Source organism: Peromyscus maniculatus, chromosome 4, assembly GCF_049852395.1.
Source record: "Peromyscus maniculatus bairdii isolate BWxNUB_F1_BW_parent chromosome 4, HU_Pman_BW_mat_3.1, whole genome shotgun sequence".
Classification (NCBI taxonomy): domain Eukaryota; kingdom Metazoa; phylum Chordata; class Mammalia; order Rodentia; family Cricetidae; genus Peromyscus; species Peromyscus maniculatus.
Window position 1 is genome coordinate 85,654,791 of NC_134855.1, and position 24,085 is coordinate 85,678,875.

Below are 24,085 nucleotides of genomic sequence, written 5' to 3' on the forward strand. Positions count from 1 at the left end.
AAACAAATACCACATATTGTCTCTCATATGTGGAATCTAGATTTAAATATATATGTAGGACATGAAAGTACTAAGGAGAGAATGGTAGGGTGGAAAACTTCTAAAATGTTGGGAGAGGGGAACAAGAGAGGGTAATGACTCATATTTATGTCGAAAGGAAAAAGGAAACTATCAAGAGGAGAGAGAGGAAGGGGAGGGCTGTGGGGAGTCAGGTAAGAACAAAGTATAATGTTAAATACAGAAAATGCCACAATGAAACTCATTCCTTTGTATGCCAGACAAACAACTTTTAAACCACGGAGACTGTAAATCAACTGTTCATTACTGTAATGGAATGCCTGACACAGGCTACTTAAGAAGAAGGAATTTCTGTTTTGTTTTAAATTCCTTTAAAGTTGTTGTGTGCGTACATATATGTCTGTAAACTTAGGCTTCCTTAATTCTGGGCCCATCCTTACCCATGGTGCTCTGATAACTCTTTAATAGCTAACAAGCACACAGTGCTGACTAGATGCTATGAGCTAAATGATTGTGTCCTCCCAAATACACATTAAAGTCCTAACTCTCAATGTGATTGATATTAGCAGAGGGGCCTTTAGAAGGATTTGGGTTATGAGGTGTAGAGCCCTAATGATAAAAATAGTGCCTGCTATCTCCTGAATTGAATGTAGCATGGATGCCATTCAAATATCCTTTGTGATTGGGGTCCTGATTCCCAAGTTACTGGTGGTAGGAAATTTCTTTCGAAACGTTAAGAGAGGTGTTCTGCTATTACCATGTACAATCTGCTACAAAGTTCTTAGCAGACAGAGTAGAACTGTAGGCTGAAAAACTTTATCTTGGGCTGGAGAGGGCACTCATCAGTTAAGAACACTTGCTGTTCTTCTATAAAATTAGTTTAGTTCCCAGTACCCATATCAGGGGGCCTCTAACTGCCTCTGACTTAAGTTTCAGAGGGTTTGACAGCCTATTCTGGCCTCCATAGGCTCACACATGCATGGGTGCACATAAACTCTTTCTTGCAAGCACACATGCATACCCACACCCCTCCCACACACACATTAAAACATAGAAATAAAAGCATTTTGTTGAAAGACCATCTTATTTGCTTGGATATAGAGTATAGGATGAATAAGCCATAATTTCCTAATCTTTGCTGTACGACTGAATATATTGATAGTTTTCAGTTATTGTGAATACTATTTACATGCCATTGGGCACACAACTTTTCCCATGTTTTTGGATTCTTTCTAGAAGATAATTCGTCATGGGTTGGATTAGAGGGTTAAAGAATATACACGTTTTCAAGTTGCTGTCTTATGTACTCAACTGACTTTTCCACATCTAAGTACCTATTTACAGCTCTGCCATCAACAACACATTCCCATCAATTCACTCACCGATCAAATAAGGCAACTGAAGCTTGCTTAGTCTAGCTGATAGTCATGGTAAGAATCAAAATGTGTCCAGACATGCTTTGGAAACTGCCATGTGATGTATTATCATGGTCATTTCTCTTCAGAGAAATGGTAGTATCTGACTAAGTCAAATGACATCAGAAGCAAGGAAACTATTCAACCCATGACAATCCTCCACACAGCTGAGCCTGCCCTGGTGTAAATGGTCAAAACATGAAATTCAGTTAATATTATAGGTGCAGTATGGTTCTCATCTGCCTTTCAGACAAGTTACAGTAAGTTGTCTTTGTCTTGATGCCACAATGTTAGTGACTGATGTCCTGATCTCTTATGGTGTGGAGCCTTTTCCTACTGAGAAATAAATGAACACAGTATTCCAAGAATAAGTACTTCCTCTACTTTTGTGTGTAGTTGGCTCTGAGATTTGAATAATTCATGTGCCAATACACAAATTCATATCAAATCAGCTGAGGTGTCATTGAACAAGCAGCAAAACTGGCTGAGAGACTGTGTGTAAGTCCCTAGACTCAGTTATCATAAACACATCAATTATCTTCTCAGAGCTCCATTTGCATGACATTTAACAGAACGATTCTTATGATAACTTTATTAAGCTTTTGGAATTCCTGGAAGGATTAAATAAAATCACCTATGCCAAAGCACAAACTAAATATCAAGCAGACACCCACATAGTAGGTGCTCAACAATGGAAAATGAGATACAGGCAAGTCAAAATAATCCTGTTCATTGCATGTCATCGGATAGTTACTCAACATGGCTTGTTGGCTTGGTTTCTGGCATAATTGTTTCATTATTGACCAGAGACCTTGGTTATTTCTTAACTCTCTACGGGAGTATTTCTAGAGACTTTACAACTCTTACCTCAGCTAGAATTGATTGAGCTGAAGAGAGGCATTATTACTTCTTAAGCAATTTAGGTTGCAACCAAATTTAGAATGATTATTACTTTTGTAAGCAAATAATGTTATGATGAACATTTTGTGCATAAAACTTCTTCCATGTTTGGGAGGTGGGGTTACTTTTCTTCCCATCATTTAGGATAATTATGATAGTTACCCAGAGTAGGTTGCTGGGTGAATTTTATACATTTTTTAAACTTTGGTTATTCTACTAAGGTATGAATTTTGCATTACTTTAATATGTGTTATCTCTTTACATCACTTACAGTACCATGCTGCCCTCCACATGTTTTCTCTCATGCAACCAGGAGCTCTCTCTGGACCAAATTCATTGGCATTTACTGAAGCATGAATGAATGAATGAGAGTGTAGAATGAAAAGAAAAAAAGGGTAAAGTTATAGAAGGAAGAGAGAGGGAGGAAGGAAGGGAAGGAGGGAGGGAGGGAGGGAAGGAGGGAGGAAGGAAGGGAAAACGAAACAGGAAAAAGGAAAGAAGAGAAGGAATGATGGACACAGAAGACTGCAGAATGAAGGCATTAAGTGTGAAACAGAGACTCCCTGGCTTTAGCTGCCAGCACCTATTAAAGCATATTATGGCGTACTTTTCCTTAAAGGGAGGAGGAGCAGCATGTCATATACCATAAGGTGCATAGACATGAGTAAATAAATTGCCAACCAATACATTTTTAAAGGGAGCCCATTACGTTTATTTATTGAAGCTTTCAAGTGTTACCTCGGATCCTGCAAAGAAGTAAATTATTCAGCACATCTCTATCTACTTTGAAAAACATGGATTCTTCTTTAGATCCTTGATTCTATTTCTACTGTATGTTCTTCCTTTTTGGAGGCACTCAGGGTAATGTATGTGATATTTGTCACCAGAGATAACCTCAAGAAAATATCAGAGGCCAACTTTGTGGTTGTAAATGCTTTCCTTACAACAGTTTCCCCGCAGCAAGACTGGCAAGACAAAAGAGTGTATATGTTTTCAAGATGCTGTATTTTTATGTACTCAAAATTCTCCAGGATTTTGTAGGTGTTATAGAAAATATGAGTTCCTTTGTGTTTGGTTTTCTGTTTTGTAGTTCCGAGGCGGGGTTTTACAGTGCAGCCTAAGCTGACCTCAAGCTTAAGGTCTTAGTTCAGCTGGAAGAGTGCTGGGGGTGACAGACGAGTGCCGCCAGGCCTAGGTCTTTGTCACATGATTGGATTATTGAAAATTAAAGCAGTGCTTCTTATAACTTTTGGAGGGGGGATTTCAATTTTCTCCCAGTTCACTTGTTTTTCTTGTTTTTCTATTAATTTCTCCTCAAAGAAGCTTTTTATATTCCAGAAGACAGAAACTGTAAATAACTGACCTGGAGTTTGGATGTAACTGAAGTTGTCAGTCACATGACTGCTTCTTCACCCTGCAGAGATTTCACTTTGAAAATGAAGCAAAAATAACTACAGGATTCAGCCAAAAAAGCAAATGCAACTGCTAGTAAATTAAAAGAGCATTTCAATATCATCCTGATCCGTGCCTTACGACTGATTTCAGAAAGTTCAAGCTGATGTTCCAACTCTATTATGCCAACTCCTCCATGTGGAATTAGGTGAAGAAGAAATGAGCTTGTCATGACCACTTTGAAACAGAGTATATGTGAGCAAATGAATCAACCTCTCTGGACCTCAGTTTTCTCAATACAAATACGACCAGTCTCCTTAGACTGTAATGTTGATTTGAGATAAGGCACATTTTTCCCAACCCTAGCATAATGCTTCACTTTCCTTAGTGACACTTAGAATTCTACACCCTCTTCAAGACACTCTTCAAGTGCTACCTCTCAAATTAAGTCACTCCCTGACACACCTCTGACACCTCACAGTGTCAGTGCACGCATGTCTCATGTAGCGTGTGGCCCATGTGGCCTGAGGTTCTTTAAAGCAGTCTTGGGCCTTGGTGTTTTCAATTTTAAATCAGAGTGATAGGAAGGTAGGTCCACCCCAATGTATCTACATTTTCAGACTCACCAACTCTTTTAGTAAGCAGTAGTACTTAAGGATAGGATATAATGAACGAGGTGGACTATTCTTTTGTCAATCATGAGATCTGTAATTTTCTCTTGATATATAGATGAGTTGTTTTGTTGGGTCTAGGCTTTATTCCCAGAGTTTTTCTTTTTTTTTATTTTTTACTACTAGAATAGCATTTTATTGATGTTAAATTGGGGTTAACACATGGCACATCAAGTGGACCTAATTTCTATGTCAGAATGAAGAAGCAGAGAAAGCACATACTGTACACAACACATGCACTCTCAATATATGGGATCTCCTATGTGTGTGAACAGTAGCCCTTCTGGAGCCTTTAACACTAATCATTTTCTTCAACACTATTCTTTTTTTTCTTTTATTTTATTTTACAATACCATTTAATTCTACATATCAGCCACGGATTCCCTTGTTCTCCCCCCTCCTGTCCCCCTCCCCTTCCCCCCCAGCCCACTCCCCATTCCCACCTCCTCCAGAGCAAGGCCTCCCCTGAGGACTGAGATCGACCTGATAGACTCAGTCCAGGCAGGTCCAGTCCTCTGCTCCCAGATTGAGCCAAGCGTCCCTGCATAAGTCCCAGGTTTCAAGCAGCTAACTCATGCAATGAGCCCAGGACCTGGTACCACTGCCTAGATGCCTCCCAAACAGATCAAGCCAATCAACTGTCTCACCCATTCAGAGGGCCTGATCCAGTTGGGGGCCCCTCAGCCTTTGGTTCATAGTTCATGTGCTTCCATTCGTTTGGCTATTTGTCCCTGTGCTTTATCCAACCTTGGTTTCAACAATTCTCACTCATATAAACCCTCCTTTTTCTCGCTAATTAGACTCCCAGAGCTCCACCCGGGGCTTAGCCGTGGATCTCTGCATCCAGATTCCTCAGTCCTTTGATGGGGTTTCTGGTACAACTATTAGGGTGTTTGGCCATCCCATCACCAGAGTAGGTCAGTTCTGGCTGTCTCTCGACCATTGCCAGCAGTCTATTGTGGGGGTATCTTTGTGGATTTCTGTTATTCCCAGAGTTTAAATAAAGCTTTTAAGAGTAGAGATAGCTGGGCGGTGGAAGCACACGCCTTTAATCCCAGCACTCGGGAGGCAGAGGCAGGCAGATCTCTGTGAATTCGAGGCCAGCCTGGTCTCCAAAGCGAGTTCCAGGAAAGGTGCAAAGCTACACTGAGAAACCCTGTCTCCAAACCTCCCCCCTCCAAAAAAAGAGTAGAGATAAAGTTGCATGTTTTCTTGTTTCTTTGTGTAGTCTCTGACACAGGATTTATAGTGGATTTATTGAAAGCATTCCAAAGGAATATTTAAAAGTGTCTGGGGTGTCAGAGAAAAAATATTTGTCAAGTGGGGAGACAAATATGGATGCAGATACCACAACAGTATATATGTAGATGGCAGGGCAATATAATAGAAAAACAACATTAGACAAATCTTCTACTTAAGGACATTCCATTGCCCTTTCATTCATCACTTCACCCTGCAATGGCAAACTGATAGCCTACTATTTTACAGGCCTCCTTCCTCAGGAACTTTACCCTCAGGTTGGAGAGAGAAAGTCTCCTAGACCTACAAAAATGATCCTGACAGCAGTACCTACATTAATGAAAATGAGATGCCAACTCTCACTCTTGATAAATGGTATGACTCATCTCAGAGCAGGTTTGGTTCTCATTAACTGGTCCAAAATCTATGTCCCTCATTTATCTCAAGCTATTCAAGGGCAAGAGCCATACATTAATCATCTTCCTATTCCAGAATGTACAACAGGGCTTGCCATCCACCCATCCATTCACTCACTCATTCATTCATTCAGGAAGCCACACATTCATTCATTCAAGGCATTTTACAGAGCATTTACTATGTGGTAGGCATAGCAGATACCCATCTTGTCTGAATGCCTAACTTGAATCAAGATCTAACTTAAAGAAATGTTGTATTTCAAGCCTTTCTTTTGAGCTAGGCATTGAACACGAGACAAGTAAGTGCCTACCCTCCCAAACCTGTCTAGCAAGAATTACAGAGGACACTGAGCACAGAGATATCCTGGGGAATGTCTGAATTCACACATTTAAATGGTGCTGTTTCCCTTCTCTCAATTACATATTCTGCTCTTAGACCTTTCTCTGCTGTGTGACTCATTGGGGTCATGCCCTTGCTATTCCCTACAGCCTGACCCACCTTCTGGCCATGACCCAACTTCATGTATAGGTTACCATTGGGCTCCCTTCTGATTTGGTAAGCCATGAGTAAGTAGTCTTTAGAGCAATACAGGTCAGTTCACCTTGATTCCAGAGACCTCCTCTTAACTCATTGACCTCCAGAGGACAGTCCCTCAAGCTGCCTATGAAATTGTGTATAGTAGGAGACACTCTGTGTATGCCAAATGAGAAAATGAATGAAGAGACAGCGTAGCTTTTCTTTCAGGGAGGTTTGCCAGAGGTCAACCTTCACGTTATGATAAGTCTAAGTGCTGCAATTGTCTTCCTGGAAATAGAGCCTTCCTAGTCCTCATGGATAAGGGGGAGGAGTGCTTTAAAAACCATTCTTAATTAGGCAATTATGACAATTAAATATTTGAGAATCAGAGTTCCCAATCCTTATTTGATTTCTACTTTAATTTCCTAATAATGTATGTCTCTGTTCTCATTGTACTCACTCCCTTTGAATCCGTGTGGGATTCATTTGCTTAGAATAATTGCTTCTCTATACGGCTCTCTCTTGTCATCCTCACATTGATCTAACATGGTGGGGGGAAAACATTTACTGTCTCGAGGAACAGTTTTTAAAGAATAGTGAATACTGGCTTTCTCATTACGCTCCCTTAGAGACAATGAGATAAAGAGGTGACAAGGGGAAAGCATAGCCCTGACAGTTCTGATGATCAGAAATTACATCATTGTGCTTCCTCTTTGTCAGGATTCCTGAACTCAAGAGAGAATCAGAAGAGGATAGACTGCAATCAGCACTTCCTGAATGCTTGCTAAGTAAGTCCTGTCAGAGACTGAAACACTATCAGGGGTCATTACAAGTCAGGGGTGGGCAGCTATTGCTTTCCTTATTGTCAAATGAGTGGCCAAGCTCTGATCAAGGCATTCATAAGTCATTGTTTATGTCCCTCCCAAGCTCACTGTGCTGCTTCCTGACTTCAGAAGCCTTATGACCTTGAGTAACTTATTTAACTCTCCTGAGCCTCAGTTTACAAGTAAGAATTGTACTAAGAATATTGAACACTTGGCTCTAGATTCACAGTAATTTTATAATTGAAATAAGGATAACTAAGCTGGGTAGTGGTGGCACACACCTTTAATCCCAGAGCTCAATAGGGAGAGGCAGGTGGATCTCTGAGTTTGAGGTCAACCTGGTCTATAGGTCGAGTTCCAGGACAGCCAGGGCTACACAGATAAACTCTGTCTTAAAAGAACAAAGCCAGAAAAAAAAAAAAAAAGAAAAAAGAAAAAGGATAACTATTGCTATTAGCCTTGGTTAGCAAAAGAGATTGCTGCTCCGTGTGGACTAGAAATACCAGGAAACAGCAGAACACAGAGGTAGTGGCCTCACATCAGGCAGAAGATTGAGGGCTCCAGGATCCCAAATAGCACAGGCCTAGGTAGAATTTGACTTGAGCTTGTCTTTACATGCTGGCATAGGCTAAAAGTCATGGCCAGGACCTTTGTCTCTTCTGGAACTGGTAATACCAAGAGAGATACTCTCTGGTAGTCAAAGTTAAAACCTGGGGTCTCCAATAGTTTGCTGAATAAGGGCTTTAGAAAGAAAGTGGGGTGAAGGTAAAAAGGCACTCATCTAAATGTGAATGCTTTATAATTAAAAAAAATGCTTGGTCACAGAAGCAAGTTCATAACCTCTTCCTCCACTACTGACACCATTGCTTACATGCCAGGTACAGAAGCAGGGGCTGAGGTTATCCCAGCCAAGAAGGCAGAGTGACTGCCACAAAGAGCTGAGGACAAGGAGGAATGGGAATGGGACAATTTAACGAATTTCTGTAGCACAACATGAGAAATAACTACCGCAGAGGCACATACATCAGAAGCTTCAGGAAGCTGGAGAGAAGGGCAGTCACTGGAGTCACCAGCAACTAGTTGCTAGAACTAGAGCATTGAAGCCAGAGACTGATGTGTAGCCAAGTTGCCAAAACTGCACAGCTCTGCTTAAAACAGCCCATCCCTAGCTCAGCTGGAAAGCAGCCCACATGGCGAACAGCCAGAACCCAAAGCTAGAGGACAGAGAGCAACGGGAAGGCAGCTCGTCTTGGCAGGTAATCATCTGCTCCCCACACTCTTCTCCAGAATTGTCGGGACACCTAGTTGGCTACATCCTTTCTCTTCACAAATACCATGGTACAGGGGAGGCCTTTGATCTGCATAGAGATCTCAATGCTCATTGTGACTGGAACACTGAAAATATTTACCAAGTCACCAGATTGACGACTCCATGTCAGGTCTCATTCAGATGAAATATGGGACATCATCTTTGTAAGTCACCATGCATAGCCCAAGAATGGACAAAAAAACATGTGTAACATCAAAGATACTTTCCTGCGCTTACAAACCACGCAGGTTTTCTGCAGAACAGGATATAATATTATCAAGGAACACACAAATAGATGTGTGTGTTCGCATGTTTCATAAACACATGGTCATGCATTTGGACCTCCAGGTATACTCTTGCCATCATATCCATTTCTTTATATACACATGTGTGCACACGCGCGCGCACACACACACTCATACATGCAAACATGGGTGCAGCAACCCTAGTTGCTACGGTACTGAGGCATTTGGCTGGGACTGGCAGATGGAAGTTCATCCTAAACTGAACAACCATCTTCTCTCACTGCAACCTTAAAAGCAGGCTCATTACAATGCTATTATGTGCATTTGTGCAGAGATGGTGTGGTTAGTCCAGCCACAGAGACAGTGGAGCCTGCCTGCCTGTCTGCTGCTGCCCACCCAATGCATCCTCAGAGGAAACGGGCTGTGCTCTGTCTCCACACCTGAAATAAATTGCCCCCTAGTTGCCCTCCTGTTTTCATATCAGAATTCTTCTGATAATCCTACAACTGTGGGACAAGAGTCTCCAACTCAATGCTGGGACCTTGGAGATTTGCTCCTTCCTCAGTCCCTTCTTTGCCTTCCTGCCTTAGTAGACCACTTCTCATCTCAGCCCTGATATGTATAAGGATGCTATTCGAGATTCTAAATCATCTATTCACCAAAAGCTACTAAGTAGTTTTAAAGATATATATTTCATAGAGTCTGAGCTTCATGAATCTAAATTTCCATGGGCAGGACTCAGGAATATATATTTTTAAAAGTTCTCTCAAGATTCCAGTATTTGACAGCCAGGGTATGGCAACATAGGATTGTCTAAATGTAGTTTCTTGATGGCAAATTCTAACATAGAGGCCTATGGCTGAGTTTTCTAGCTATAGTCTATATTCATTATATATGATAACAAATTATCCCAAAGCTTAGTGGTTTTAAGGGTACAACAAAAATGTATTATCTCTCCTAGTTTCCATGGGTTAAAAATTGAGACGTTGAGTGATTGGGTGGAACTCAAGGACCCCTCATTGTGCAACATCAATCAGGATGTAGGCTGTAGTCATCTGCATGCTGCCTAGGACTAGAAGATTCATATCCAAGATGGCCCACTCACAGCTGTTGTCCTACTTCCTCTGCACAAAGGCATCTCCACAGGGGTGCCTGAGTGTCCTTCAACATTGCATCTTACTTCCTGAGAACAAGTGACTCAAGTGACCCACAAGGAAGCCATGATCCCTTTTATGACCAAGCCTTGGAAGTCATACCTTCTAACCCAGATTTGGTTTGATTCAGGGTAGGAAAAGATTGTACAGGCTGTGCCCGTCAGCAGGTGAAAATCTCTGGGAATCGTCATAGGAAAAAGTTGGTGACAGACAGGCTGGAGATGAGGGACAGGAGTTTATCAGTGTACAAATGACCACAAAAGGATGAGATTTGAAAAACTTACCTAGTCTTCTCTCGGAGCTCTGAACATCTCCACATCTTTCACATGTTTATTCATAGATCACACTCAAGCCCCTAACCCGTATGAGCCTTGTAAGTTTACTTATATTTCCTAGAGAACAGGACATCTCACCTGCAAGCACAGCCCCTGTAGGAGTGAGCAAGGAAGGAGCTCACTGAATGCCCTTCAAAAGCCACAGGCATCTTGAGATACTACCCCACCCACTTTAACAGAAAGTGAATCCCTATATTATCTCTAGTTCCCTTACTATTCTAAAAGATTTTTAATCTCCCCTGATTTTTTTAAAATAATTTTTTCTCTTTCTCTACTGATCTTATCTAGCGATTTTACCCAAGGCTATTATAGGCAATATTTATTTAACCTTCATACTAACCTTGACAGCTTGATTTATTTATTATTGCTTACATACAAAGAAATTGACTCAGAGAGTGAGTTGACTTTGCACAAAGTCTTATAGCCTCTTTGGGATTGTATTCTAGGCAGCTGGATGCAAACAGAGAGAACTTAACATCAACAGGTCTCCTCACCTAGCATGTGACAGGAACACTGAAGTTTATTTAGCATGGAGGTCCCCTGAAGTATCCCCAGGGCCATAGGTCAGAGCTAAGCAAAGAGTTTAAAGTTTCTCTAGAGCAATGGGACCTATACACAAAGGGTGGCCCTAGATCTGCTGCTGAGGGTCATTGTTGACCAGCTTTGAGGTACTAGGGCAGAGGTCAAGCTCTCTTGTAACCAGAGAAACCTACACTGCTAAGGCCACGCGTGTCAATGTGCTAATGTTTCATGATTGCGACCCAGTCTCTCACTTCCACACAACCTCCCAGAGCACTCACTGCAAAGCGATACCTGCCTGCTGCCCTCTGATTATTTTACATCCCTAGCTGCCTCCAGCTGTACCAGTCTCTCTTCTCTGGTTTCTTTTTCATCTCTGTTCCTGGCAGGTGGGAGAGGGGATGGGGGATGGACAGAGAGTTAGGTAAATGAGAAGAAATTACCATCTCTCTTCTACCACTTCTGACCTCTCCAACCTGGACTTCTTCTAGGAGGGAGGTCTGAAATGTGGCAGCATTGTGAAGAAGAGATGGTATTTACCCAGCACTTGTACTGTGCTGTGCTGTACTGTAGTACCAGACATTAAGATGAATAACTTGAATACATGACACACCAAATCCTCAGAACAGCTCTGGAAAACAGAGGGAGTGCTTAGAGCCACCTGGCTGCTGACTCAGGATGACACAACTAACTAATCTTCTCTAACTAGAAGTGGTGACCTGCTGTCTCTGCTCTCAAAGTCAGATGGCTTTGTAGCTATATAGCTATAGCAAAGCAAAGGATCCATCTTTCCCTCCCATTGATCGTTGTCTTTCTAGTTCCCAGACTGCCCATCATCATCCCTGCTATTCACATCAGGTCTGTGGAGAATGGTAAGGAAGCCCGGGGGCAGCAGTCATACCTATGCAAGTGTAAGAAGCGTTCATTTGAGCACATAATTATGAAACCCACCGATATCTCGAACCACTTTTTTTTTTTTTTTTTTGGTTTTTCAAGACAGGGTTTCTCTGTGTAGCTTTGCTCCTTTCCTGGAACTCACTTGGTAGCCCAGGCTGGCCTCGAACTCACAAAGATCCGCCTGGCTCTGGGATTAAAGGCGTGCGCCACCACCGCCCGGCTTCTCGAACCATTTTTTAAATTTATTTTATTTATTGCATGTGCTATAGCAGATTCTAGCCAGCTTATGTTGAGTAGAAGTTTGGTTTTGTTTTTGCTGTTGTCTGAACTTGATTTAAGTCAGAGAAGGGAAATGAGCAGGCCAGTCCTTCAGGTACTGAGTATCCATTACAGGTTAAAGAAACTGGGTGACTCCAAGTCACTGCTAACAAGTGTAATGCACATGTCTTGAGGGTCATGTGAGATTGTTTGTGTGAAGTGCAGAACAATCCCCTGGTTAGGCTCCAAGCTGGGTCTGGGCATAGGAAATCATAGTGGGGTGAGGGACCAGCCAGACTCTGAAAACTCATGTGAACATGACTCCTGGTTAGGCGTAGGCCTGGAGAGCAGACCGGGATCAGACTTAACAATAAAAGATACAGAGATGAGGATGCCTGGGCCAAGAGTCTTCACAGATGAGGCTCCTACCTGGGGCTGGAGGGACACTGTAAGTGGGCAGCACCAGGTGAGGCTCAGACTCCCAGGAGGGAGTTCAGATGCCTTGTCTCCTACTTGAGCCTGACATTGGGAGGTGTGAGAGGAGAGGGAAGTGAGTTGGACTCACAGAGAGAGATTTCAAATGTGGCACCTGCTGAACATTGAGGTGATGGGCCCCAAGAATGGTGAGGGTCCTGGGTTAGTCTTGGAAATAGTGTGTGCAAATGTCACTCCCAGCTAGGTGTGGGTGAGGGTTCAGAACTGACTAGGCAAGAAAAAACAAGGATGCTGCTTAGCCTGAGTCTAGCCTAAAGCTGAGTAGAGGAGCAGCAGCATGGCATGAGGGCTCTGGGGCCGACTCAGCGAGGTGTTCCAACGTGGCTCCTAGGCATAAAGCAGGGCACAATGGGGATAGAGAACTCTTGAGCTATGATTTTACGTATTATTATATAAATTGTAATGACACAAGATGTAAATTCTTGTAAGTAGGTTATTTGAAAGAAAACTATTATAAGGTTCATATATAAGAATATGGCCTCCCAAATCATGAAAATAGCAAACAGATAACTGAAATTAAGGAAATGCCCATGCTTTCAGTGTGTGGTCTCATGCCACCAGTAAGGCAGGAGGTTTGCTATGTTTCAAAGCCAGCTGACAATGAGACCCAGTCTCAAAACAGCAAAAGCTGAAACAAAACAAAACTCCAAAATAAAGTAAACAAAAGTGAACAAAGACAGAAAGAAAACACCCATGATGGGCATGAAATTTGAGCCGCAAAACTGTGTTCAAACTCTAACTGTACCTGTTGCTTGATGTCGGTCTAACTTCTCTTTCCACTTCTATAAAATGTGAACAACAGCAGGATTACAGTGAACAAAGACTACAGAAAGCATGTCAAGCTCCATAGACTCCTTTCTCTCTAAGGCTATGCTCCAAGGTGGGTGCCAAGTTGACATGGGTACACAGGGTCCTGGGCATGGTGGGTCTGGAAAGCAAGTTTTCACTTTAATGTAACATGAGCAGTAGAAGTAGCAGAGGTGGCTGTGGGGCTAGCCCCCAGCTTGACTGAACTGTCGGAAAAGAAAAAAGGCAATCGTTGCTTTCTAGACTGAGTGTAGAAGGTCCCAGAATGCTGAGAAGTGAGTTTCCCTAGAAAGGAGGTAAGCATCTTGAATGTAGTCTAGAGCTTTAAGAAAGGACTCAGCCAAAAGCTAGAGTGGAAGAAGCAGGGATTAGATGTAAAAGCCTGTATGGCTCAGAGAGGCAGGGACACTGGAAGTCTAAGACCCTGCTGACAGCCAATACCTTGGAAAAAGCAGCCTGGCACTGTGATACTGGGCAGGGAGAGTTCCAAGAACAGCCATCTTAACTCAAGTCTAACTCATCTCCTCCGAAGATTGACTTCTTTGTTAATAATATGTTGGTAATAATTGCTCGGTATCTACTTTAGAGAGTTGTTATAAGGTTAAAGAGACAATAAGCATATCACAAATCCACCTAGAGTGTATCTCTGCTGCATCGCCCGTACCTACCACAGTGCCTGGCAAACAGGAAGCATTTCGTGGATTTGCTTAACAGGTGTGTAAGTGAACTCTACCACCAACCACCTCAACCTTGTGTAAGTAAAAGTCAACTATACTGCAGTGTAATGCTGGAGGGGGAAATCAAACTAGCCAGGATGACCCAGAGTCTGAAGTGAGACATGCTTCATTGTCTTAGAATGAGGATATGGAATGCTTCCCAGATGATCTGACATGCAGCCCTACTAGAATCTTTGATGGGAAGTAGACCCTTGGAGCTGCACTTGTTTGATCACTGCAAGTGCAGAGAGAGATGACATTCAGAGAGGCCAGTGACTCCTGAGTAGTCAGTGACAGACAAGGGCTAGCCCCTGGGTCACTCACCCCTGACTGCTGTTCTTCCTACAATGCCAAATGACCTTCCCACCAGGTAGGTGCCCTTTGCACTAGAGCTGAATCCAGGCCTGGGTCCCTCCCTTCACTGATGTAGCTGGAGGCCCCACCCTTCCTGGATCCTGCCTGTAGGACATTGTTTCTGATTTTGAACGGACTGGCTTTCCTATTCACACACTTGAGAGAGCTTAGGGAGGGACTTTATTTTATTTTTTTAAATTGTTTTGTAAGTGGAAAATACCACTTGGACCCAGCAGGAAACAAGTGCATACTGCTAGTCCTTCTTCTATGAGGAAGGAAAGAAGGCGAAACGGCTTGTGGCTGTTAAAAGATGCTAGAAGCTTGGTGGATTCTAAGGGAAACCTGGCTGGGGAGGACACATGTGGGAAGAGGAAAGTTCCAACAATGTGGTAAATGTGTAGTAAAAAGGTTGAGATGTTGTGATATGGTAAGGAATGTGTATTGTGGTCTTCACACTCTGTTCTAACAACTCCTGTAAACACCAGTTCTAGAAGAACCTTTCTGCTTGGAGATTGCCTTTTTGACCCTTATTCATTCCTGACACAGAATTCTAAGATCTTAGAAATTTCTCAAGTCTTCTGGGAAGTAAGAGTGAGGGGAAGAGGGTCCAGTGCTGCCTAATCTCTTCACAGTGGAGTATTTCCAAGTGATTCTTTGGGAAAGGACTACCTGAACAGCAAGGGGGGGGGGGTTAGAGAAACCTAGGAGAGAGGAAAAGAGTGGCAAGGTTTCAAAATATGAGTACATTAGGAATGAGGGGGAAAGATTTTTGTTTAAATAAAAGACTGTGATTTATAAAATAGATCCCATTGAATCCCATTTTTTGAATAAACAACTAAGAAATCAAAACTCACTAATCATTTCTTCTGGATTCTGACTGGATTTCTTTGTCTGAGTCTAGGTACAACCAAGATGATAGGGACTTCCAGTTAATATTGAATTACAGTCCTATTCCTGAGGCATTTGCTGTGTGGCCTCATGAGAATCAGCATTGATGCTTCTTGCACGAAATGTTTCCTGGAAACTTACCCATGAGCTCCAAAAGAATATTGGCCAAGGTGGCTTGGGCTTCACCCTATTACCTCTTCCATATACACATATGGAGAGCTTTTATAAAGTGTCTACTGTATAGGTGTTTTGCCAATTCCCCGACCAATTTAGGGTCAAATACTACAGATTTAGCTGATAGCGGAAATCCAATCTCAAAATGCAGTTCTGTATAAAGTGTGCCAACTTTCTATTATCTGTCAGTAAGATATGGCCTTGAGAAAGTTTCTTCACCTCTGTGTACCTCAGCTGTCTCATTAGGGATAATCTCGGTGCCCATCATAGAGTGTTGCTGTGGTAATTAATGAGTAAGTACCTTTACTATACCTAGAATGATACCTGAAACATGCTATATTATTGGGACCTATTAATTTAGTTGACTATTGAAGTGAGGAAATGAGACAAGCTCCCAATGAAGGTCACAGTTTATGAATCTTCCGCTTATCTCTGAGAAATGAAAGGAGTGGTTTGATCAGGGTTTGCCAGCCATTGCCCACATGCCCCAAGTACGCAATTAATGTATTATTGGTACATAATGGCCAGAGCTGTGGAAAGGGACCTACTTATAACCACAGCCTTCTGTGCACTGTTTAGCCGAGTTAATGGCAGGAAGAGGAAGTAAGACACTTGTAATTTGTGCCTCAAACTATGTTCAACCTTCCTTTAGCCCTTTAAACAAGCTAATAGAAACCATGCCCAAACCAGCTGGAAGCCAGGGGAAAACAGAAACCAGCATGTAGGTGGGCATGTGTATATGGTGCATGGTGTGTGTGAGCCCGTGTGTGAGAGCAGGTACCTGTGTCCCTGTGTGGTTCAGTGGGCCAAGCTCTAGTGCTGATCCTCACCTCCCATTGGTTTTGAACCACTGCATCGGCCAGACCAGCTAACCTAGGAGCGTCTACAGATTCTTCTGTCTCTGATTCCATGTCATCGTAGGAACACAGACATGCGCTGCTGCTCCTGGCTTTCCATAGGTTCCGGGGATTCAAACTCAGGTCCCCACGTTTGTTCGGTCAGCACTCTACCCACTGAGCCATCTCCGCCGCTTCTCTATTCCTACTCTTGATCTCTCTCCATGGTCTTATCTGATACAACTCATTTTTTTTAACTGTCTCACTCTGTATTCTGTTTCTAAGCCTGTCCTTTTCTTTTAGAATTCTGCCTCTGTCATTCAGACCTACTAGAAGGAATCGATAACTACTCATCAAACAAGGCTTCCTTTTCCTGATTTCCTTGGGTAATATACCCTTTCAGTCCTTGGGCATCATTTCCCTGAGGCTAAACAATCCCTGCTGGATAGAAATTCAAGGTGCACTATCATACCCCTCCCCAAGTCCTCCTAATGAAGGAAACTGAGAACCACTTGAAAACTTGTCTGCTCCCAGATTGTATTGTCCACCTGCTGTAACATCCTATGGAGGGGCAGATGCGCTCTTATGGGCAAAGGACATGGTAGAAATGTCCACTCTTCAGCATCATTGCCATTACTCACTACTCAGATTTTCCTCTGTGTCTCCCCTCCAAAGAGCCTCCCCCAGGCCCCACATTAAGATAGTTTACAAACTGTGCTGCCTGCCCTGCCTTCTGGGAACTCATGTTCAGAAATTTTGTGATCCCAGTCATCTCCACGCCAAGTGATCTTAAGCAACTCACAGAAGCTCTTGGCACCTACCATTCTCCCCAGGTGGTCAGTTCCCATGGATCATTTGCTGTTGCCAAAAGGAATTGCCAAAACTGGTGTCTCTCATAAATGACTCTTTGAGGCGAACACCTGGCATTGCAGGACCATGAAGGGCATCTCAGTTCATTCCAGGTTGGGCAGAATCCAAATCCTCATTAGCTTTTTGGGGTGGGTTTAGAGATGCTGGAAATGTGCTCTAATTTAATTAGGGCCAACATCTAACCACAGTCACTTTGAGTAAAACTTCGCCTTCTCCTCCAGCGCTGGCTTTGCAAACAGCACTGGGGAACCTAAGAGCAGCGCTGGTACCGGGGCAGGGAGACGGTAAAGAATTTGCTAACAAACAGCCCACCTGGCCCCACTCCAGATCCCAGAGCCCCAACAGTAACACTGAAATGGGCCGGTTGTTTCTCTCTATTACAGAAGGCAAATGCTGTCTTTAGCCTGTTATCCATGGCAGTTACAACTTGTTTGACATTTGAGTTAGTGGTGCTGAAGAGAGGAAAATCTACCCTCCAGGAAGGAATGCTGTTTCCGTGGCTAATTGACTAAATGACACTTCCCTCCCGTCTTCTCTCCCTCCTGGGCCTGCGAGGCAGCCTGGCTAGGTTATTTGCCACGGATGATGGCCTCAGTAATTTATTACACCAGGCCAGAGAAATGCCACGCTGCCAATTCAGCAATGTGTTCACTGTGGTTTACAGGGGAGACCATTCTCCAGCTCACAGTAGACACACATTCATTCTCTACCAAATAATTGTCCAGTCACAGAACTAGAGTAGCAGGAGGTAGCAGGCTTTTTAGTAACTTCCAGCTCCAAATTAGGCATTGAGCACTTACAGGAGAAAGGCACACAAATCAGTTTTGGAAATGGTCCCTTCTTCTTTCTAAGGGACATGAAATCACCAGGCTTGTTGGCCATGACAGGCCCCTGTGAAAACCCATCTACCCATGGAGGCATTAGCTGTTGTCTTCTCTTCTTATCAGATCTGTTTAGTGTAGCCTTTTCTTCATCAATGTATAGACCAAGCAGAAATTCCAGTAAGCAGGGAAGTTTCTTAGCTTCTCAGACTTTGCCTACACTAAAATTACATGAAGGGATTTTATTAAAATATAGATTTCCATGCATAGGCCATGTGGGGCCTGACAGTGTGCACTTCACTCACTGCCTAGCCCATACTAATTCTGCTCCTTAGGCCACAGTATGAGCAGCAAGAAACTCGAGCAGCTTTTTCAAATCTCCCCTATCCTTGTAGACATCTGGGAGTACCCATACTCCATTCTGATTTAATTAATCTGGAATTGAGTCAGGGAGAAGTTTTGTCATAAATCTCTCCAGTATATGCAATATTAGGGAGAGATCCACTATTGGCTTGAATGTTAATAAACTATCCAGAAAAGAGGGATAAGAAGAATTGATAGTAGTTGTACATGAGAAGAAAAACTAGAATATGTCCATTCTGAATCACTTGATCTTTAGAAAGTACTTAGATTACTATTTCAAAAGTATTAAAGCAATTAAGAAGCAAAGAGCTCTCTGGGTGGTCTCTATGACTAACAGGTGTTATGAACTGAATTGTGGCATTTCTCTCCCAAATTTGGAACCTTAAAATATTTCTGTCATGGAGATGAGGCCCTTATAGAGGTTAGGAAGGTTATGTGAGTTCATCGGGGCTTCTTGTTCTGTACAACTAGTGACTTTGTATGAAGGGAAAATTATGACAGAGATGACACAGGCATTCATCAGGGAAAGAATGTGTGTGCAACAAAGCAGGGGAGAGAAGATTACAAGCCTTGTGTTGACCAAAAGAGAGACCAGAGTAAAAACAATTTTGTTGCCATTTCTGATAGACTTCTAGCATCTAGTACCATATGGAGAAAGCTCTCTGTTGTTTAAACCACTCAGTCTGTAATGTCATTCACAGGGCCCTAGCACTTAAGATCCTGGGTTTTACCATCATTGTAATAATAATAATAAAAAAAAACCCTACAATCTTTTGATTCAGTCACTAATGACAAGTCAAGAAAAAGAAGTTTCCTGAGAGTCTATTACAATTCCCTCATTATTGGGAGATGGACTATTTGTATGTAAAAGGAACTGGTGAAGGGAAATATGTTAAATATTAGTTGTTATTTATTATAGTCCAGTGATGTTTCAATTTGCTGAAGCATGAACACAGTTTTAAATACAGTTTATTACACAAAAGCCGACAAGGTAAGCAAGATGGTTGGAATGAAGTTCACTTGGTTAAAAGAGTGAGTGTTCACAGTTGCCTTTACTTTAATGGGTACCTTGCATCACCTTTCCATGAGCCATTGGGGACCTGTGGGCTATGGTCTGAGAATCATCTCTGTTCTCATCAATTCTAGATATGGACACTGACGTCTGAGAGTGTTGAGTACCTCACCTGAGAGTCATCCAATGAGTCAATGTGAAAACTGGGCTCTGTTCCTGACCCTGTGACTTGTTAATATTTTTATCCTGCATTTTGTGAGGCATTAAAAATAACTCATTGTCACTGATAAAGTATGATGATAATTCCTATTTCCCACTACAAAATGTATTCAGTCTTACCTGCAAGAAATTCACTACTCAATCAGAGGATCCATTTGTATTCAATATTCATTCCCATATAGACAGAGGTAAGGCTGTGTACATGAAGAAAGGCAAAGCTTGTCCACTTTGAAATCCTTTGCTCTCTTCTGGAACTCATCAGACCATCTTAAGTTCCTAGGCTGACTTTTGTCAATGTCACATGAATAGCTAGAAGAGGACGAACTTTGAAGAAAGAGGTGGGAAGCCAGAGAAATACACCCAAAAGACCTTGGAAGAAAAGAAAACATCTAAAATACAAGGAATAAAGAAGCCCCGAGAAATAAAGCAATACCCAGTGTAGACTCTGCTTTCTCACTCCAGCATGCCCTTTCTCACTTCGTTTCCTTTCAGAAAACCCAATTTCCCCCCAAGCTGTCTCCTGATTGACTTTCATGGGATAGGGTTACTCGATAGCACCGATCAGTTAATCCTTCCATATGGTTAAAATTAATCCACCAATCTGTGCTCGTTTCCCCTTCTACGCTTGCTAATTTCTTGCGAAGATTATCCTTCTGGCTGAATTAGCCCCGCTTCATTACTGTCGTATCCATAGCTCCCCAGAAACTAAAAAGGGTCTTAGAGAATGGGAAGCTTGTCAGTATACTTCTCTATCCTGATGTCCTGTACACGCTCGGGTTTGTTCCCAAGTTTAAGGACCACCTGGCAGAATAGAGGTATTATTCAGAAACCTCTTAAATTTCCTACATCTTAGGTAATGGTGATGTGACACTCTCAGTGATGGGGGTCTGCCTTCAGAATCCTTCGTGTCTCCCTTCACCTCCAAGGGTTAAAGCAGGACAAAATAGCCATGTTTCAACCTTACCCCCCAGCGTGCCAAAGCCATGAAGTAATTTTCTTACAGTGGACATGGATTGTGATTCTTAATACCTTACTTACCACAGTTGCCACAGAAGAATCTGATCTGGTCTTCCAGCCCCAATTTTCATTTCAGAATAAGAAAAAAAAAAAAAAAGGCTTTAAAGCAATATTTGAACCTAGGTGCGAGACTAAGTTAACCAGACATTTGGGATACCTAACCTCAAGGCTATCTTGCTGGCTGAGCCCATGGACTTTCTGATGGAACATACAACTTATGAGACTTCATACTTGGCTGGAGCCATTGATCCTGGACAGTTACGGTAGACCTAAGTGCTCCTGTATCCTCAGTTGGGCTAAGGTTTGTGCTGTGGCAAATTCCAATCTTGAGCTGTAGTTTCAGTTCTGCTCTCCTGGTGATTTCCCATTCAGACAGACAAGCACTGGCAACAGCAGGAATAAGCACATTGTTCTTGCCCCTTTCATGGCTCTTCTTTCATTCTGTCCAATTTGCTCGCACACAAGCCCCATAGTACACAGTGCAAACAAAGATAGGATTCCTGCCCCTAGGGTTCAGCAATCTCATTTTTTCCTCTCTGCTGCCTCTATTTTTGTTCCAATGTACCATAAGTTCTGAAGCCTTGGCGGTCCTGAAACACTTTACTGTACTTTGTTTTGTAGGAAAGACTTGAGTTTTATGGCTGTGGGTTATAAAAGGCTTTTCCCCTCCTCCTTTGCTTCTCCCGGGAAATTTGATGGGTGTGACTGTTACCAATGAGCCCTGCTGGGAAAGTCTAGGTCATGGTCAGCTTTCAGCCTAATCCATGAGTCTCTCCTTTTTGGCCATGGCCTGGTCCTAATTTTGTCCCCCTTCTGGCTGGTTTTGTTTATTGGCATTAATGTTTCATATTAAAATTTAATATTTAACTTTTGCTTTCAATATTTAATGCTGTGCATCTTACATTTGGATGTCTCCCTTCTGGGAGTGGTCAGCTATACAGCATGCTGCAAGTGCTAATCCGTTTGACTTCCAGTAAAATGAGCTCCCCCCATTTCTTTCCTTATTTCCTCTGCATTCAATCCATCAAGGTAACGACCTACACATTGCTGTCTTGTGCCCATGCATTTCTTCAGCACATATTAATTGGGTGCCAACTCAGATATTATAAAGGGGACTTCTAGAGGCACCCCAAAAGGAGTGACTCAAGTCTTATTTGGAGGTAACCAGAGGAGCAGAATCAGAGAATTAAAGTAAGATGGGTTAAAAGGGATTTTTGTAGAAGGGTGATGAAGAAAGCAATGGGTGCTAGAAGGGGCAGAAACACTCATCAGATTGTGTGGGAAGGACATTCTGTACACCATAGGCAATGGTATCAACATAGGAAAACATAATTAAAGGGGTAATTTAAAATGATGGTAAGGCTACATTTGTGGAACAATGAAGAAATTAATTATTACTGGAAACTGGGCTAAGGAGAGGTAAGCGAAGTGCAAGATTAGCCTGGTGACACAATTTGGTACTCCATTATGAAGGGTTTTGTAAATCATAATAAGTAGATTGACTGTTGTCACTAGTCAAAAGAAAACAAAAACAAAAACCTGTGATAGCCATTATCAGCAAGAAAGTCTCAGGCCATCTCCTCTGTAAAACTGTCAGAGAATACCCCTTACCTAAAGAAGGAAGCTCAATCCAGGACATAGACAACATAACTATTATTTGAGATACTTGTCTCGTGATACAGAACATGCAGTGTTCAGTTTCACAGTAAAAACAGAAACTGGCATTGTAGAAGTGACCTTTAGATTACAACCATCTTACCTTTGGAGCCTGGATGCCCAGTTCTTCTTTACCTGATAAAATTCAAGTTCATTTTTGGAGATCACTTACTCGGTCACCAGGGCCTCATCAAACCAAAGAGAAGAAATATAAATAAGCTAGTAGAATAGACCTAGAGCTTGATATCTTGAAGAGACCACTGAGTCAGCAAAGCTAGGTAAGGAATGGACAGAATAGGTACCACCTTGAAAGAAGTGGGATAATTCAGATCTAATGCTGTCATCCCACATGACTTACTAGAGTGTGTCCTGTGTGTCTCACTGAACTGATTATAAACATCTTTTTATAAAAATAATATTTGCAAACAGGTTTTCTTTTCAATTCACAAATGTGAGTATAATGTAGAATTCTCTTCTAATAACCACCAACTATAAAGTATCTATCTGCCTTTAAAATATTTGTAAATGCACATTGTTCAATAGGCTGGATACAGTTTGCCCTACAGAGAATTGGCACATTTATACACTGGATCTGTAGTTGCTCAGAGAGTTGGTAATCCCAGCAGAGCCAGACATTGGTAGGGGAATATTCCAGAAGCAGGGAACGAGCAAATGTCCATGTAGGAAAACTAAAAGTCAGTCAATCTCTGAAGCCAGGGTGGCCAGGAAGTGAAAGATAACAAAGACCCATAAGTCAAGAAGAATATGAGAGGAAACATGGAAATACCCGTATCTCCACAGTGTGGAATCTGACTCAGACTACTGAAAAACTTCAAACACAAATGGGGAAATAAGCATGTAGTTAATTAAGGGTGGTTTATTGGAAAGAGGATGGACTTAGAAGCTAAGATTATTTTCTTAGCTTTGCTACTGAGCCTTCTTTCTCCTTGCTAGAGATGTGGATGATAAGAATAAGAGCCACCCTTCTAATGTCACTGAGCTGCAATGAGAATCAAAACACATTCTTATACCGAGTGTGCTGAGTGTCTACCACACATGCCAGGCCTTTTTCTAGGAGCCAGAGGAAGAAAAATAAGGGAGCTCAGAGCAGGTGAAAGTGTTTTACATACTGTAGCATGCCTGCTTAACATGAGCTGCTGAACCTGGCAAAGGAAGACTCCAATGTTTTACTGTGAGGTACATGGTACACATGAGCTGTGATAAAAATCAGCATCTGGGGTGGGGGAGAGCCCACAAATGAGCATGAAATTCCCATAGTATCTGACTTATTGAGATGGTCAAGCACTCTGAGTAGTGGAGCACATCAGGAAGGAAGAATATGATCCAGAGGAGGATCTTCTAGCACCTAGGGTATAGGCCAGTACCAAGGACCCACTTCTCAGATCTACTGGACAGATTGACCTTATATTGACTTCCCAGTTATAACCAATTTGGAACAGCAGAGATTTCTGGCTGGAGGTCAAGTTAGGTGAGAGATTTCAAAGATTCATTCATACTGCTGAAAAGGAAAATATGTAAGGGGCTGGGGCACTACAAACAGAGCAAGCAACAGCTAATAGATTGTTAGTTTCCATGTTTTTCTGTTTACTCACTCTTGTTAACTGATAATCATAGCTAATATCTTTTGAATGATTTTCTGTGCCAAGCACTAGGTGTAGTTTTACACATACATTATCATATGGCATCCTCTCAATCCTCACTCATATCCATGAGGGCTTTCCTATTTA

The 24,085-nt window shown here is 42.3% G+C and overlaps 1 long non-coding RNA gene across 1 annotated transcript in view; it reads right to left on the minus strand.

The window, feature by feature from the left end:
- Window positions 1–22,611, minus strand: part of LOC143272945 (uncharacterized) — a 47,497-nt gene extending 24,886 nt beyond the window's left edge. Inside the window, exon 1 of the long non-coding RNA XR_013050633.1 lies at window positions 19,785–22,611. This is a non-coding gene — a long non-coding RNA (uncharacterized LOC143272945). The remainder of the gene's footprint in view (window positions 1–19,784) is intronic.
- Window positions 22,612–24,085: the final 1,474 nt, after the last annotated feature.